Source organism: Mercurialis annua, linkage group LG7 (assembly GCF_937616625.2).
Source record: "Mercurialis annua linkage group LG7, ddMerAnnu1.2, whole genome shotgun sequence".
NCBI lineage: Eukaryota > Viridiplantae > Streptophyta > Magnoliopsida > Malpighiales > Euphorbiaceae > Mercurialis > Mercurialis annua.
The window spans coordinates 49924832-49937302 of record NC_065576.1 but is presented as its reverse complement, the minus strand read 5'-3'; the positions used below and the strand labels follow the sequence as shown (position 1 = coordinate 49937302).

The 12471-nt window shown below is 33.1% G+C and overlaps 1 long non-coding RNA gene across 2 annotated transcripts; it reads left to right on the top strand.

Moving 5' to 3' along the window:
- The first annotated feature begins 1767 nt into the window (after positions 1–1767).
- Positions 1768–4044, top strand: LOC130014882 (uncharacterized). Of its 2 annotated transcripts, none has more exons than XR_008789568.1 (3): positions 1768–2087; positions 3383–3432; positions 3883–4044. It is a non-coding gene; the product is annotated as an uncharacterized LOC130014882 (long non-coding RNA). The 2 variants fall into 2 exon arrangements; XR_008789567.1 differs by lacking the exon at positions 3883–4044 and having other exon boundaries at positions 1768–1924; positions 2011–2087; positions 3383–3726.
- Positions 4045–12471: the final 8427 nt, after the last annotated feature.

The following is a 12471-nucleotide window of genomic DNA, read 5'->3' as shown; positions in this document are numbered from 1 at the left end:
TTGGGGACGGCAAAACAATCCCAGAAACGGCCAAGCGAGCAGAGTTTTAATTTTCTGTTTTTTAATGAAATGAAGATATGATAACATTTTCCGTACATTCAATAACATTGTCCGAATATTATTTAACTAGTTATCCAAATTAGCTAAAATAAATTAATTACAGGGATAAAACGATAATTAATTTATTAAATCACTTTTCCTATTATTATAATTAATCTGAACTACAAACGTTTTCCGAATAATTGATAAAATATCGAGATAATAAAATTCGTAGTTAAAATCAACTTTTCAAAAATTCTTTTTCTAGACAACTTCGGGCTATCAAAACGCTTACTTAAAACAGTTTGATTGCCAAGTTAATAGAACATTCTTATTGTCTACAACACTTTCTAAAACTTCCATTGACGTTCGAACTTCATCCGGTTCGCACAGGGGTCAAAAAACGCACCCAAACATCCTTTTCTAAGTTGTTTTGGAGAGTGCAGAACAGCCCCAAAAACAGCCAAGAGAACAGGGTTTTAATTTTCTATCTTCAAATGAAAAGAACATATGATAATAGTTTACGTACGTTAAATAAGATTTTCCGAATGTTATTTAATTAGCTAAAATAAATTAATTATCGGGATAAATGATGATTAATTTTTTCAATAACTTTTCCTATGATTATAATTAATCTCCACTCAAAATGTTGTCTGAATAACCGATAAATTATCGAGCTGACAAAATTTCTAGTGAAACTCGACTTTTCAAAAACCGTTTTTCTAGCCAACTTCGGACTATTAAAACATTTACATAAAATAGTATGATTACCAAATAAATTGAATATTCTTATTGTCTGCATCACCGTCTATGTAATATCCCGTATTTTTAAATTGCATATTTTTTTTATTATTTTAAATTATAATTTTTACATTCCGTCAAGCTTTAACTAATTAATTATTATATATTTTTATTTAATTTTATTTTAGTCGCTCGTTGATTCGATCGTGGTCCGATTCGTGTTTAGTGTGTATTATTAAATTTAAAAGAAAAAAAAAAGAGTATATTTCCATGCATGCAAATACTCATGCATTCCCTATTCCTTTCCTTAAGTCCCACGTACTATTACTATGGCCCAATTGTTTAATAATATGAAAAGCCCATGCATTTAATAAAGGCCATAGAATGAGAAATTTGCAGAAAATACTCCGTTTTTCAAAATATTTGTAAAAATACTCCGTTTTTTGAAAAACTATTTGTCTACCTTTTTTCGAAAAATTTATTTTTTTACTCCGAAATTTATTTTTTTACTCTGAAAAAATTTGTAAAAATACTATGTTATAAACCATTTGAAACTCTATTAGAAACTGTATTTGAAACCGTTTGAAACTCTATTTTTATGAAACCATTATAAACCGTTTGAAACTCTATTAGAAACTTTATTTGAAACCGTTTGAAACTCTATTAGAAACTCTATTTGAAACGTTTTTATAAAACAGTTTCAAATTGTGTTTTTTGAAACTGTATTTGAAACCGTTTGAAACTCTATTTTTATGAAACCGTTATAAACCGTTTGAAACTCTATTAAAAACTGTATTTGAAACCGTTTGAAACTGCGAAGTAAAAAAAAATTGCGGAGTAAAAAAATAAATATTTATTTTTTTAGGTACGCTTATAAACTTTCAGTTTTTGAGGTAAATTTACAAATATTTTAGTTTTTTAGGTATTCTCCTAATTAGCCCCCATAGAATTTGTTATATAACCAATATTAATTCTGCAGCATTCTTCCTTTCTTCTCCAATATATAAACATGTTGCTGCAAGTTTCTGTTCAGATTTTCTTAACCTAATATTTTCATCTTTTTGCAACAAATCTCAGCCGCCATTCCTCACCTTAATAATCTGAAACTTCAATCATCTTTCTCCTCCATTTAATTTACGCTAATGTAAGTTATTTCTATTATCTTTTAACTTGTGTTCTTCGTTTCATTATCGTCAAAAACGGTTTCTGATTTCGTATCTCATTGGTTAGCTTTATTTCAATTGTTCTTTGACGATTTACATCGACTCGACGATCTCTTCGAATATCACATATTGAAACCGATTAAGGTACGTATAAAATCTTTCGATCATTGCCGTTCCGTTTCGCCGTTGCGAATACATGTTGCTGCCGTTTTCTGCTATGTTCTTGGTTATGTCATATTGTGTTTAAGTGATCATTTACTCATAGTTCTTGTTTGTTAATGATTTAATCTTGACTTAAGTTGCGATTGTCTCGTTTCGTCGCCTGTTCGATTCCGCCGTGCAAATGTTACATCGATGCCATGTTCTTGAGTCTTACTTAATGTTGGCTGCCATAATTACAAATCTTGGTAGTTTATTTGATTCATCTATGGTTAGGGTTAATTGGGTTGATTGTAATGCCAGTAGGATATGTCTTGAATTGGTTATTATTTGTAGGTTCATAACAGGTTATATTGTTGCCATTGTTATGCTCCTGCTTCTTATTCTTAGTTTAGGTTTATATGTGAATCTTAAATTGTTTAGACGGAAAGTTGTAGCAGTTGTATGTTCGTTGTTTGATTTCTAGATTTGGCTAATTGGCTAATATGATCACTAAAATTGTTTAGTTGAAATCAATCGAACTATAGTCATTTGTTTTTAACTTTTGATTTTTGTTTCAATTTTAAATAGACAATTTGAATACGTTAAATATTTTATAACTTAAATTAATATAATTATTCGGGTAATTATTTTTAATTTTAATTGAAATGTCAATTTGGCTAATTTGCAATTTAGCCCCTAAAATTTCTAAGAAACTTATTCAAGTTAAGTTTTATCTTTTGGATCTTTGTTTCGATTTATAATTTAGTAACTTAAGAACGAGTGATTAAATTTGATTTTGAAAATCAAATTGGCTAAAATACAGTTTAGTCCCTAAAATTTTTTTAAAACTTAAAATGATTAAGTTTTAGTTGTAACTTGGGTTACTTGAATTTGAAGTTATTGAATTCTATTTTAAAATAGATAATTATTTTAATCAAATATTTAATTTATAAACTTGGGTTTATAAATTTAATAAAGTTTTGTTTTGGGGTAGACGGTGGTCGCCCGACAAGTGAGAAGAAGCTTGGTAGTTTTTAATAACTCGGCTGACTCACTATTATGAATTTTTACTCTGGTTTATTTAAATTATTTTACGAATCATTTTAAACATGTTTATATGATTTGTACTCTATAAGTTGGGTTATATTTGAAATGCATTAAAATAAGTGTTTATTAAATGTGGCTTGGTATTGTATTGTGCTGGTCCTATGTGGTGTCTAGTACTCTTTAGAGTTAGGGTCTGATTTTAATTATAATTTTAATATTTTATTTAGACCCGTCGACTGTTCGTACTTCAGAGGCGAACCAGAGTTAGGTGCTTGTCAGGATCACGTGGATTTAGCAAGCAGTGAGTTTATATCTCTATTTACCTCTTTATTAAGCAATTATTATATTTTGTATATATATATATATGTATAAACAGCTTTTGAACTGTTTTCGGCATTGTGGATTTGATTTGGAACGTGCTACTCGATGGGCATCATCGGGACTGCGTGCGCACCGGTAATAATTATGGTAATGAGGTAGGTTTGAGATATGTCTCACCTTAGTGAGGGCACCGGTGGAAGATACGTCTCCTGGGCTCACTATTTATTAAGTGATAGTCGGGGGGTCGGTTATTGAGATACGTCTCACCGACACGACAATGGATTTAGAATTATGGCTTAGGGTTTCATTGATAATCCATAATGAAAATGTTTTATTAAACGTTTTTAAAGGTTTTTAACTTAATAAATGTAAATGGTTATATAAACTCTACTCAGTAAATCTGACCCCGTTGTTTTCCTAAATTTTCCAGGTTTATGATTTGAGCATTTGTCGATCTCCGTTTCTTCATTTTCGGAGGTTCTTTATTTATTTCAGAATAAAAGAGTCGAACTATTTTAACTCTTAGACCGCAGTAGTAGTATTAGATTATTCATGTTTTAGTTTTATACTTATATTTTAGATTGTTATTTGTTGGTATGGTCCAACTATTATTTTATTAGATTTGGCATGATTGCAGTAACTTTGGTATTATATATTGATTTGCCATGCTGTTGGAGTTAAATTGAGATTTAGTATACTTTGAGTACATGTTGCTTAAATGTACTGCTAGACTAGGTTGGCGTCTCGGTTGCCCCCGAGCATGTGATTTTCTACAGGTACATTGTTTTAATGTTATAAATTGGTTATCCGCAAGGCTAGCTACGGGTTTTGGTACAACCATACCCATACCCTAGCGCCGGTCACGATTTATGAAAATGGGTCGTGACAGTCTAAAACTTCTGTTTAGGTTCGAACTTCATCCGGTACGCATAGGGTGTGAAAAAACACACCCAAACTCCCTTCCATGAGCTGTTTTGAGGACTGAAGAACAACCCCAAAATCAGCCAATGGAGAAGGGTTTTAATTTTCTGTCTTCAAATTAAATGAAGATATGATAACATTTTTCGTACGTTAAATAACATTTTCCGAATTTTATTTGATTAGCTAAAATAAATAAATTATCGGGATAAAACGGTAGTTAATTTATTAAATCACTTATCCTATGAATATAATTAATCTCAACTATAAATGTTGACCGAATAACTGATAAATTATCGAGCTATCAAAATTACTAGTTAAACTCAATTTTTTAAAAACCGCTTTTCAAGCCAAGTTTGGGCTATCAAAACGCGTACTTAAAACAGTTTGATTACCAAACTAATTGAACATTCTTATTTTCTGCAACACTGTCTAAAATTTCCGTTTAGGTTTGAATTTCATCTGGTACGCGTATGGGGTCAAAACACGCACCCAAACATCCTTCCCTGAGCTGTTTTGGGGACTGAAGAACATTCCTAAAAACAGCCAAGCGAGCAGGATTTTAATTTTCTGTCTTCAAATAAAATGAAGATGTGATAACATTTTCTGTACATTAAATAACAGTTTCCAAATTTTATTCGATTAGCTAAAATAAATTAATTATCGGGATAAAACGATAATTAATTTATTAAATCAATTTTCCTATGATTATAATTAATCTCAACTTAAAATGTTGTCCGAATAACCAATAAATTATCGAGCTAACAAAATTCCTAGTTAAACTCAAATTTTTATAAACCCCTTTTCCAGCCAACTTTTGGCTATCAAAATGCGTACTTAATACAGTCTGATTACCAAACAAATTGAACATTCTTATTGTCTGCATCACCATCTAAAACTTCCGTTGAGATTTCAATTTCATCTGGTACGCATAGGGGGTCAAAAAACGCACCCAGACATCCTTCCCTGAGCTGTTTTAGGGACTGCAGAACAGCCCCAAAAACAGCCAAGCGAGCAGGGTTTTAATTTTCTGTCTTCAAAGGAAATGAAGATATGATAACATTTTACGTACGTTAAATAATATTTTTCAAATAAAATTTAATTAGCTATCCAAATTAGCTAAAATAAATTAATTATCGGGATAAAACGATAATGAATTTATTAAATCTCTTTTTCTATGATTATAATTAATCCCAACTCATAACGTTTTCCGAATAACCTATAAATTATCGAGCTAACAAAATTTCTAGTTAAACTCAATTTTTCAAAAACCGCTTTTCTAGCCAACCACGGGATATAAAAACACTTATTCAAAACGGACCGATTACCAAACAAATTTGAATATTGTTATTGTCTGTAACACCTTCGTTTAGGTTCGAAATTCATCTGGTACGCGAAGGGTTCAAAAAACGCACCCAAACTCCCCTCCCTGAGTTGATGTGGGAACACCAGAACAACCCAAAATAGCCAAGCGAGCAGGGTTTGAATTTTATGCCTTCAAATGAAATGAAAATATGATAACATTTTTCATACATTCGATAACATTTTCCGAATGTTATTTAACTAGCTATCCAAATTAGTTAAAATAAATTAATTATCAGGATAAAACGATAATTAATTTATTATATCACTTTTCTTATGATTAAAATTAATCTAAACTAAAAATGTTGTTCGAATAACCGATAAATTATCGAGCTAAAAAAAATTCTAGTTAAACTCATTTTTCAAAAATCGTTTTTCTAGCCAACTTCTGGCTATCAAAACGCTTACAATTAAAAAAAGTCCGATTACCAAACTATTAGGACATTCTTATTGTCTACAACACCATCTAAAACTTCCGTTTAGGTTCGAACTTCGTGCGATAAGCGCAGGAGTTCAAAAAAGCACCCAAATTCCCCTTCCTTGGAGAATGCAGAAAAGGCCCAAAAAACATTTTCCTACGTTGAATAACAATTTCGAATGTTATTTAACTAACTATGCTAATTAGCTAAAATAAATTAATTATCGGGATAAAACGATAATTAATTTATGAAATCATTTTTCCTATGATTATAATTAATCTCAACTCAAAACGTTTTCCGAATAACCAATAAATTATCGTTCTAACAAAATTCCTAGTTAAACTCAACTTTTTAAAAAGCGCTTTTCTAGCTAACTTCGGGCTATCAAAACGCGTGCTTAAAACAGTCCGATTACCAAACTAATTAACATTCTTATTGTCTGCAACACCGTCTAAAAACTTTCATTTAGGTTCGGACTTCATCTGATAGGCGCAGGGGGTCATAAAACGAACCCAAACTCCCCTCCCTGAGCTGATTTGGGGACTGCAGATGTCATGACCCAAAATATTGAGCCGAAACCGGCGCTAGGGAACGGGAGTGGTAGCTCCGGAACCCGTAGCAAGCCTCAAACCACAATTAATTTTTCGCAAATTATAAACAGATAATATCAAATAACAGAAGCAAATATACATATATTCATATAATCAAATATTTACACTAACTGTTCAAAATCCTCGCGGGCTCTAGTTACCGTACTCGTACCCTGTACAGACTGGCCTCGCGGTACTATAAACAATAGTTAGTGTATCCAAAACATATCACCGGCATCTGGGGTCATGAACAAAACATAATACACATAGCCTACAAAAACATATAAATAAGACAGCAGACAATATGTACAAACAAAATGCACTGCTGTCTAAGTTACGACTCTGTCAACACAGGACCACTACTGCAGCACTCACAGAAGTCAGACAACTATACATACATAACTGACTTCCGGATCCCAAAACTGGCTTCTAGCTAAGTCCAGACGCTAAGCACCTGAAAGACATCGAAGTGAGGGGTCAGTATTTTGGAAAATACCGAGTGAGTTTGCAATTTACTAACGACATCCTTATAAAAACATAGCATCGCTTTTCAATAAAACAATAATATAAAATAATACATATAAACAGGTATTTGATCCACTCGAAACTAATATCCTAGCATGCGACATAACTTACGAATATTTAAATCATACTGATCCAAATGGTCCGACCCGGGAGTGTTCACACTCTGCCTCGTCGATCGCGACCTATCTCTTATTTCCCAAAGTGTGAATCCAAGTCACTAGATACGGGGACTCTAGGTTACACCGTAACCGAGTGCTCACTCGTATCAAATTCATTGTCCAACTTCAAAATTCCTTCATATTCATATTCATATGATATTCATGTCATGCAGGTTTATATGCAAACACGCTAGACTGACTCGATACTGGTGATCACACAGCCTATTGACACCCAATAGGTAGCTAGTTTCTTCGGATTGCATACCAGTTCCTTGTATATAAACTTGATAGAACACATAGCATTTAATCAAATCATGTATTATGCGATGCGTATAAACAATACACGTATATATAAAATATAATATTAAATTACTTTAATATGTAATACACGAAAGTAAAGTGCAACTCATTGAAACCGCAATCCAATCAATCACGTTGTAGTACCCCAAAATATTTAATTATTTAATTGGACAATGTGTCCAGTCCTTATTCGCCAGGATGGCGATATTGGAAATAATTTTCAAGAAATTAAAGTAAATAAGCCTTTAGTAGGTCGGTTTTGAGAAAGTAATTATGCGGAATTTAATATCATATTCCAATTCTAAAGTTGGAATTTGAATTAAAAGGAAGAATGTCAAGAAAAATCCAAACTAGAGTTTAGGGACTAAAGTGGTACTTTAACCAGTTAAGTCCACGAAAAGGGAAATTATTTCACCAAGGTCCGCGAAATGTTTTATAATATATGTGGTGAAAGTTTCGGGTCAATCAGAGACCTTTTCAAATTTGGACGCGGATGCGTTTTGGGCTAAATTGCAATTTTTGAAAAGGTTAAGGGCCAAAATGTAAATTAGCCAATTAAGTCTCGGAAATAGCAATTAAAAGATTATGGACGAAAAATAATAATTTTGAGTTAGTATTATTGATTTGAATATAAATAATACGTAAGTAATAGAGTTAAAAGGATAATTTAACCATTTGGTTAAATTAGAAAGTTTAAAAGAGAATTGGTTTAAGCTAAAGAAACGAAGGATCAAAGTTGTCAATTAGCCAAATATATATATACATCCTTTCCTTAGGATTAAGGAAACAGAAAGGCTCGGATGATCCAGAAGAAAGAAAGAGAAGGTTTTGGCGATCGATTCGATCCGCCGCCGTTTCGCCGTTTCTCGTCCAAATCGAGCGTTCTTTATATCGATTTGTTCAGAATTCAATTCACTATCATCTTTGAACTTCAGATCGAGGTAAGCTCGATGTTTTATTTTGGAAATTTGTAAATAAGGGTTATTTTGTTTTAACGAATTAAACGAATCGTAATCGCGTTTCTATAATCGTTTTTGGTGAGAATTAAGTTGGAATATGTATTATAGAGAAGGGAAGCATGTCGGAAAAGTCGGCGAGTGGCAAAGCGCACGGAACACCGCAGTGTGCGAACGCACACTTGGTGTGCGAACGCACATTGGGCCGTGCATATGCACGGGACCCTTCGGGCGTTCGCACAGCCAGCAATCGTGCTTGTTTGGACATTTAACCCCGTTTCGACCTAAATTTCCGACTTTAAGTACGTCGGACATTAAAAGTGAATCACGGACCCCGAAAACGAGAAATTTGGATATTGAACATAACGAGTTCGATTAGGGTTTCGGGATATAAAGAACCTAAGTTTAAGAATCGATGAATAATAGATATACCCAATATCTCAACTAAGTATTAGAATACGATCGAAGTTAAGAGTCATATTCGAAATACGATTATATTAAACCTAAGTTTATAACTTAGGGTTTTAATACTAAGCCTACGTTTATGAATTAAACGTATATATGATTTGAATAGGAAATGGACGTATCGACAAGCTACCAGGTCGACGAGCTGGAATAGCTAAGGGATCAAATGACGAATGGAAGTTCATGGGATCTTATTATTATTATTATTCGGAAAGCGGTCAGTGTGAGTGGCAAATTTACTTTCGCGTATTATTATTATTGTTATAAAAGTTATTTTCATACCCTATTAACATTATTATCAATACATCGCATGAATACGATTTGCTTGCATGAGATGTTATGTTTGATGGAATGGATTATATGATTGTCATTATATTCATTGTTTTGAATATGAGTAGCTAGTATGAGATATATAGGAATAAATTACCTATTGAGTGTCAATAGGCTATGAGATTACCAATGAGTCAGTCTAGTGTAATTAGACTGTTTGTGATGATATAAGAATACACAGGATTATAAGAATTAGAAAAAGCACGCGATACGAGAGTGAACTCGGTTAGACTAACCTGAGCCCCACGAGAGTGAACTCGGTTAGATAACCTGAGCCCCGTATCTAGTGGGTTGGACCCACCAGTGAGTTGGACTCACACTTTGGAATTAAGAGACAGGTCGCGACTGACGTGGTTGAGTGTGAAGACTCCGGGGTCGGACCATTTGGATCAAGCTAAATTAAGTATATACGTTTAGCAAGTCAAGGATTAGAGTTTCGATAAGGTCTGTTACTTAAGAATGTTTGATGTGTGCTTATATCATGTATGAAATTTACATACATATTAAGCCTGTGATGCTATATTTTGATAATACCATTAGTAATTTGTATACTCACTCAGTATTTTCCCAAATACTGACCCCTCGCTTTTGATGTCTTTCAGGTGACTGGAGTCGGATCAGACAGACCATTCTCTTTGTGCCAGAAGTCGATGGGCTTGCACAATGTATGAATTCATTAGAGTTGCAGTAGTCTGTAGGTGTCAGTATATGATTTGTGAATTGTTTTTAAATAGTTTATTTAAAATGTAAACTATGATATAATATTTTAATATCTATAGTTGTATTATCTAAAAGAGTTTTTTTAAAATATTTCATATACGATATTATGTTTTTATTTGCGAAAAATTATTAGTAGTTTTAGGCTTGCTACGGGTTTCGGAGCTACCACTCTCATTCCCTAGCGCCGGTCTCGGCTCAGTATTTTGGGTCGTGACACACGTGGTCAATGTAATGATATGCTCTCGCTATCCCATGTCTACTGACCTCTCTGCTCGCTGACACGTCTGATAAAGCGTTTAATATTTAAACGTGAATTTCATGCTTTATATGTATAATACTTTTAAATTCTAGGGTTTAGTTTAAATCTTAATGTTACTCACGTGTTCGATAACTCTTAGTCGTACTTACGACTTAATGAGTACTGCTCCTCGTATTCGAGAATCGTATAACATTCTTTAGTGTTTTTCGTTTTCGTAAATCATCGTAAACGTCGAGCTAAAACCTTACTTTTTAAGTCATCCGAGTCCTTAATTTGTTTTTAAAGTTCAATACTCGAAAATGTCAAAAACTTAGGTCAATCGGGACAAAAGTCCATTTTGGTCCCTTCGAACCCGTTGTGCGAGCGCGTAGCTCGTATAAGCTGTGTGGTGCACAGCTTGGCTATGCGCGCGCATAGCCTGAGCTATGCGGGCGCATAGCTTCTTGGCTATGCACTCGCATAGCTTGAGCTATGCTATGCGGGTGCATAGCTTCTGCTATGCGGGCGCATAGCTGCTTGCTATGCACAGCCCCGAAAACGTCGTTTCCGGGCTGTTTCTCCGCACCCCGACTTTTCCACACATCAACAACTTCACTTCTCACCAAACCCGTCATTTAGTTTTTACTAAAACGCTAAAATCGAGCTAAAAACGTCAAATTCAATATCCTTAACTAAAACAGCCATACAACTCGATTTTTAGCATCAATTTTTGAGGTATTACCTTGAAACGAAGCTTAGAACGGATAGAGCTCTTGATTCTGAAGAAATCGCCGCGAAAATCGCTCGAATCGGACGTCGAACGGAGAAACGGCGGCGAAACGACGGTGAGGAACGATGGTAGTGTGAAGCTTCTGGATTCTCATATGATCATCATTTTTTCAAATCAAAATCATATATATGATTTGGCTAAAATATTCCTTTGATCCCTCTTTTCTTTCTTTATTACAAATTATCTTTTGAACTTTCCTTTTGTTCAATTTAGTCCATAGCTAAATCAATAAATTCTTTTATTATAACTTATACGTATTATTTATACCCGATACATATTACCAATTCCGATAATAATATTTTCCCGTCAAAAATCCAAAAATTCCATTTTCGAAACATAGTGGCTAAATTATCACTTTAGTCCCTGAACTTTATTTTGAAGCTTTTCTTAACATTTCTCCTCTTAATTCAAATTCCAACTTTCTAGCTATACAATAATATTAAATACTTCATTGTAGACCTTTCGAAACCGACCTACTTGGGTTGGTATTTACTTAATCTTTTCAAAAATCCTTCTGATATCGCCACTCTGGCGAGTAAAAACTGGACACGTGGCCTAATTAAATAATTAAATATTTTGGAGTATTACAGCAAAACAGCCCAAAAAACGGCCAAGTAAGCAGGGTTTTAATTTTATGTGTTCAAATGAAATGAAGATATGATAACATTCTTCGTACGTTAAATAATATTTTCAGAATGTTATTTAACTAGCTATCCAAATTAGCTAAAATAAATTAATTATCGGGATAAAACGATAATTAATTTATTAAATCACTTTTTCTATGATTATAGTTAATCTCAATAAGAAACGTTGTCTGAATAACCAAAAAATTATCGAGCTAACAAAATTCCTAGTTAAACTCATTTTTTAAAAAATTGCTTTTTTAGCCAACTTCGGGCAATCAAAACACTTACTTAAAACAGTCTGATTACAAAAATAATTAAACATTCTTATTGTCTGCAACACCGTCTAAAACTTTCGTTTAGGTTCTAACTTCATCCAGTTCGTGCAAGGGGTTAAAAAACGCACCCAAACTCCCTTCCTTGAGTTGTTTTAGGAACTGCGGAACAGCCCTAAAAACGGTCAAGCGGGCTATCCAAATTAGCTAAAATAAATTAATTATCGGGATAAAACGATAATTTATTTATTAAACCATTTTTCTTATGATTATAATTAATCTCAACTCAAAACGTTGTACGAAAAACCGTTAAATTATTGATCTAACAAAATTTCTAATTTAACTCAACT